A 7,180-nucleotide genomic window follows, 5' to 3' on the forward strand; every position below is an offset into this window, starting at 1 on the left:
TTTTTCTAAATCGTATGGTTTGATATTGAATAATTTATTTCTAACCACACAAGAAAATTTTTCAGAAAATTTAGCACCATGAAAATTTATTTTTCCAGATTTTCGAAAAAAAAAAATTTAAATCTGCCCGGAACTGTTCCGGGCAGTCCGTGCGCCCAGGGCCGCGCACGACAGCGCGCAGGCGTCCGACGCTAGCGCGACGCCTGCGCGCACCGCGCTAGCGTCCGCGCGCCTGTGCGCGTTCTGCTCGCACAGGGCCGCTGCCGCTGCCCGACCCGGGAGTGTCTCGGGAAGCGCGTTGAATAATGGGCTTGAATTGTTCGGGCCTAGGGTGCGATTTTCTGATTTTTCAAAATTTTGGGTAAAATTGATATTTTTGAAAATTAGTTCAATTTTTCTTTTTAAAAATTAATTTTTGGAAAATTAATAATTTTGTTGTGAAATAAATAATTAGAATATGATTTTAATTATTTATGGTAAAAATGAGTTTTTACAAGAAATCAATTATTATTGATTTAATTGGAAATTAAATAAAGGGGTTTAGTTAATTTATTAAGTTCTTTAATAATTGTGGTGGTTTGTGATAAATTATTACATATATGATTTATCAATTAATTAAATTGTTTAATTAAATTGATGTTAATATTTGATATTAAATGCATAAAAGATGATCGAGAGCCTTGACCAATGTGTTAGGTGTATGTTAGGATATTTTACTGTTTTTATTCATTTTTATAATATTTGATATTATTAAAGTGGGCCTGGTTTATGGCCCGTTCCCACCCCCATGAGATGTATCCCTTATGTGCCATGGCTATTCAAATGTAATTATTAGAAATAGTGGGAGATCAAGACTGGAAGATGGTGGGCCCGATGATCAAGATGAAGACATGTAAAATATTGGAAGCTTTTGTAATAGTTGCATTTGCATCCCTGCATTCACCTAGGTTTTGGACCTGGATCCATGTATGGCTCACATGGATCTAATAGTGTTGGCGATCGATCATCCTTATTTATTGTTGAATGTCATATTATGATATATGCGATATATAGTAGTATGCATGTATGTATATTATTAGATAATATAGTTGCATGAATCCGGCAAACATACAAACTCGTGGCACGCGATTTTTAAATTAAAATGATGAGACAATTTTAAAATTAAAATCCCTCATTTTGAATATGATTCAAAATTTATATCAAACCGAAAAAGTAAAAATTAAAAGAGTTTAATTTTTCCTTGCCTTCCATCAACCGTGGTTGCATGTTGATCGCTACCCGCGGACAGTGTCTGGCTCATATTATTGGGGAGGCCTGGACGCCGGAAAGCTGTGACTTCCACCGGACATATGATGTGAATTGAGTGGAACTCCCATGACTTCGGCTCATATTATTGGGGGAACTCATGGCGACCGTCTACTACAATTCAACATCGATGGGTTGGTTTGACACGCGAAAATAAACGGCGTCATATTATTGGGTCCTTATTAAGCGTGAGGCAAAACACGCGGAGGTTGCATAGGGATGCAATTGGATTCTACCTTTTAGGAATTATAATTGGCTGATATTATTCGGGATTATAATTGGCTAATTGGACTCTACGTGCCCACTAAGAAAATACGATTTTCCTTTTTCATCAGAGGGTGGTGAAAATGTCAAAATAGTGAGAGAGAATTTATAAAATAAAAATCCATATTTTATATCTTAAAATTATTTTAAAATAATCAGCAACTATTATTCTGTTTCCATATCAGTATATTTTCGATTTCGTCACATAATCAAATTTTGTTATTAACAAGCTAACCGAATCTAATTTTCAAGACTGGTTGGGAAAATTGTTCTGAATTCGGAGAAAATGACTTACACACTAATGTCAGTCTTGCTGAACTGACAATGCATGCAAGATGGCGGGACCATAGTGTGCAAGCTAAAGTGTAATGTGCTCGCTTCTATGTCAAATGAACTGTAGGGACAGTTTGAGGAAATGATTGAATTCTGCTGATATTCGAATACACATGCAAGAGTTGCATGGTGCATGAAATTAGTACAGTGATGTACACCATTTTTAAAAGCTCATGACTACACGAATGCAAGATGGGGCTTTGGTCCATGAGCGTGGTGTACATATGATTGGGCTTATTGAGAAAGTGGTGGGCCTGGAATATGTGCTTCCCAACGAGTTACTTGATGACATCAATTTGTTGTCATTCTCTTCCTCATTTGACGGGTTTATGATGAACTTCAATTTGATTAAGATTGATGATAGCCTTGAAGAGCTAGTCAATATGATTATCACTTATGAAGCTACCATAAAATAGGAAAATGATGTTTCCTAATTGGGCTTCTTGTCAGGAACGAAAAATAGCCCACAAGGTAAGGGAAGAAATGTTCTGCCCCTCACAAAGAAAAACAAACCCAATAAGAAGCAAACTCCGAAGGATACTTAAAGGGCCCACAAAGTCCGATAAGTTAGAACATATTTGTTTCACTGGAAGAAGAATGGACATAAGAAATTATCTGGGCCAAAAATGTTTTGGAAATGATAAGTGAATGTCCAAATTAAACAAGATTTCAACAACAAACAAAAGAAAATTAGAAGATCCAAATCCCGCACAAATATGGCACGCTAGACTAGGTCATATTCCCCAAAGAAGGATGCACAAGCTAGTGGGAGAAGACATGTTTGACTTGTCAGACATAAATTCTCTACTTACTTGTAAGTCCTGTCTAAAAGGAAAAATGACCACGACTCCATTCGATGGAAACGTGTAACGTGCGCATGGTCTACTGGATTTGATCCATACAGACGTTTGTGGCCCGCTAAATGTTAGCACAATATTTGGGCAATCCTACTTCATTAACTTTACTGATGACCATTCGAGGTATGGGTATGTTTATTGAAACACAAATCTGAAACATTTGAAAAGTTCAAAGAATTCAGATCTGAAGTAGAAAATCAGCTAGAAAGAAGTATTAAAGCACTTCGATCTGATCGAGGTGGAGAATACTTGAGTGCTGAATTTTTGGGTTATTTAAAAGAGAATGTGATTCTCTCACAGTGGACTCTACCAGCAACACCACAATTGAATGGTGTTTCTGAACGTCGAAATCGAACCTTGTTGGACATGGTTCGATCCATGATGGGATTCACTGAATTGCCTACATCGTTTTGAGGCTTTGCGCTTGAAACTGCTTCAATGTTGTTGAATAATGTCCATATTAAAGCAGTGGATAAAATACCATATGAGATATGGATGGGAAAACCTCCCAAATATTCTTACTTGAGAATATGGGGATGTCCTGCTTACGTGAAGCAGACAGTGGGAGACAAATTGGATAGTAGATCCACTTTGTGCTACTTTGTAGGATATCCAAAGAATTCTGTTGGATATTATTTCTATCATCCCAATGAAGCAAAAGTGTTTGTTTCAAGAAATGCCACCTTTTTGGAAAGGGAGTTTCTATTAGATAGAAAAGGTAAGATGATAGAACTTGAAGAAATTCAAGATACTTCCTCAACTATAGTAGTTGAACCTAATCCTCAACAACCACTAGTTGAAGTACAAGCTCCTAGAAGGTCTGATAGGGTTATTAGACCACCTGCAAGATATACACTTCTTCATGAACAAGGTCATGATGAGCCTTGTGTTGGATGTGATCCAATGAATTTCAAATAAGCAATATCTGATACTGATTCAACCAAATGACTTGAAGCCATGCAATCAGAAATGGACTCTATGTATTCAAACCAAGTCTGGACATTAGTGGATCCACCTGAGGGAATTGTTCCCATAGGATGCAAATGGATCTACAAAAGAAAGCTTGGGGCGGATGGGAAGATAGTGACCTTCAAAGCAAGACTGGTTGCAAAAATGTTATACTCAAAGGCAAGGAGTTGACTATGAGGAAACTTTTTCACCAGTTGTTATGTTTAAGTCCATTAGAATACTACTAGCCATAAAAGCATGGTATGACTATGAGATATGGCAAATGGATGTAAAGACTGCATTCCTCAATGGAGACATGAAAGAAGAAATTTATATGTCTCAACCTGAGGGATACACATCAGTAGGAAGTAAGCATAAGGTATGCAAACTTCAGAGATCAATATATGGTCTCAAGCAGGCGTCAAGGAGATGGAACCTCAGATTTGATAGCACTATCAAAGAGTTTGGTTTTGCTAAGAATCGTGAGGAACCATGCGTGTACAAGAAAGTTAGTGGGAGTGCAGTGACATTCCTAATACTTTATGTTGATGACATACTACTCATTGGGAATGATGTAGGATTACTGCAATCAACTAAAGTATGGTTAGCAAGTAAATTCTCCATGAAGGACATGGGTGAAGCATCTTATGTATTGGGAATACAGATCTATAGAGATAGATCGAAGAGGATGCTGGGACTCACCCAAGCCACTTATATCGATACCATTCTTAAGCGATTCTCTATGGAAGAGTCCAAGAGAGGATACTTACCAATGTGTCATGGTGTTACTCTATCTAAAGCAATGTGTCCCAAAACTGAAGAAGAGATAGAGATGATGACACGTGTTCCATATGCGTCAGCTATTGGTAGTATCATGTATGGTATGATATCGACACGTCCTGATGTTGCTTACGCTTTGAGTGTTACAAGCAGATATCAGGCGAACCCTGGTCCAATGCATTGGAAGGCCGTGAAAGATATTCTTAAGTACTTGAGAAGAACTAAGAACTTGTTCATGGTCTATGGGGGTGGAGAATTAAAATTGGAAGGCTACACTGATTCTAGCTTCCAATGTGATGTAGATGATTCGAAATCGACCTCTGGTTTTGTATTCATGCTTAATGGTGCGGCTGTCTCTTGGAAAAGTTCCAAGCAAGACACCGTTGCGGATTCCACCACTGAAGCTGAGTACATTGCTGCATCTGCTGCAGCTAAAGAGGCAGTTTGGATGAGGAATTTTGTCCAAGAGTTGGGCGTTATTCCTAACGGAGTTGATCCAGTCCCGGTGTACTGCGACAACACTGGTGCCGTTGCGCAAGCAAAGGAACCAAGGTCTCATCAGCGATCCAAACATGTACTGAGGAAATTCCACATCATCCGGGAGATTGTGGGAAGGGGAGACATATCAGTCCAAAGAGTCCCCTCTGCAGATAACGTTGCCGATCCACTTACGAAGCCCTTGCCAGGACCATTGTTTGAGAAGCATCGCGAAGCAATGGGATTAAAGTTTATGGGTAGTTGGCTCTAGGGCAAGTGGGAGATTGTTAGAGTAGATGCCCTGCAAGTCAACTGTTGACTAGGGATTTTATTGACTCAGTTGTAAAGAACAATCTTTATTTTAATATAATTCATTATTTCATGGTTTGTTATTTCTTTATCTGTATACCCATGATTTCAAACATAGATAAAGACCTTGATTATACTTTAATACAAATGAATCGTAATTCGATGTTGAAACTCATTTGTAAACACTGTATGATCTAAATTCGTTCCTAGTCGATTCAGCCGCCTAAAACATGGATAAAGGTCGCTTGAGCTCGAGACTAGCATCTGTGATGTTGTGTACTGCGTTTCTTGGTAAGGGCATAGAGATGTCCAAACATGCAGATGGGTAGTCATATGATGATTATACCGAACAACCCTCCCTCGGACTTTCCAAGTGGTTATCATTCATCGAGAGGATAAGTCCGTGGTTATGATTGTACACCATTAGTCCTTACGACCCGGGACAACACTGAGGCTCTATATGCTAGGGCTGTGCTTTGACTCGTTTACCGACTCCAGGAGAGTCATCAGGTGGCGAGGTTGGGTATAGTTGCGACACATATAGGAGCCAGTGCATTGTAGTCGGGGATTCACCGCTCACCTACGGGTGTGGATATCCTATGTGATCTAATGTAATAATAGTGCATGGAATCTCTGGCCAGAGTATGAGATGTACATTGAAGAAGGAGTTCTCCAATAGTACACGCGATGCCACTATTATAGTTATCACATAGTTATCGAATTAATATGCAACCCTCGATGAACCAATGGTTGCAGATTCGATCGGGATATATGAGATGAAGGGACCGTACTGTACGTTAATCATAATCGACTGGTTCTTGCAGGCACTATCAGTGATACCTAGGGGATCATGGGGCGATGCTACTAGACGCTCTTACCATGATCCGATGGGTGCAATCAGAAATGAGTTCTGACATTCTTGATCAAGGTGTTGATGAAAAGAATGGGGCTAACTAGGGTAAGCCCGAATAAAGGATTATGTCCTGAATCACAAAGAGTTGTGAACCCACGGCTAGCTGTATCCCTGAACCATTGAGGGTCACACAAGCACTGGATCGTTTGTTCCCGTTGAGAGAATAAATTCAAGAAGTTGAATTTATATTATATAGTAAATTCAAGGAGTTGAATTTATGATAATTAAAATTTGAGAATTTAATTTATTAAACTCAAATGTTGGGTTTATTAAATATTAAATTTTGGAGGTGATGAAAATTCAAGTAGTTGAATTTATAATTTAAACAATAAATTCAAATGTTGAATTTATAATGTATTTAATTTATTAAGCTCAAAAGTTGAGTTGATTAATTAATAAATTAAATATGGTGGGTAATATGTTTAATGGGCTTGTAGGAGTACAAGTCCAACATAATAATTAATTAAATTTTTAATGGACCTTGATTAAATTAATTAAATTATTTGGACTAGCCCAATTAATTAAATCAAGTCCATTAATGTTAATTATGTAATTAGGCTATGACCTAATTATAAATAGGGGTTGCAAGTCATAACCCTAGGCTACAACAATCATTTTTCGAAAACCACTCCTCCAAAGAAAGAAAAATCGGCTACCTTCTTTTGAGAAAGGTTTTTGAGCCGTCTCTCAAATAATCTTCTCCTACGTTAAATCTCTTCTAATATTTCTAGTGCAATTTGGAAGAGGAACAAACAATTCAGTCGTGGACCTGATTAGACGAAACGAGAGGATTTCATCGAAGAAAGTTCGTAGGGATTCATCAAGAGCTAATCCGTTTATACCGGATTTGTTGAAGCCAAGTGAATTAATTCACAAAGGTATAATTTCTAACGCCCTATGAATGTTTGATTCAGAAAACCATACGAGTGTCTAAAAGAATTATTTTGTTTTCAAAATAAAATAAAAATTTTAAAACTTCCGCTGCGTTTGGGCA

This window comes from Primulina huaijiensis, chromosome 8 (assembly GCF_012295235.1).
Source record: "Primulina huaijiensis isolate GDHJ02 chromosome 8, ASM1229523v2, whole genome shotgun sequence".
NCBI lineage: Eukaryota > Viridiplantae > Streptophyta > Magnoliopsida > Lamiales > Gesneriaceae > Primulina > Primulina huaijiensis.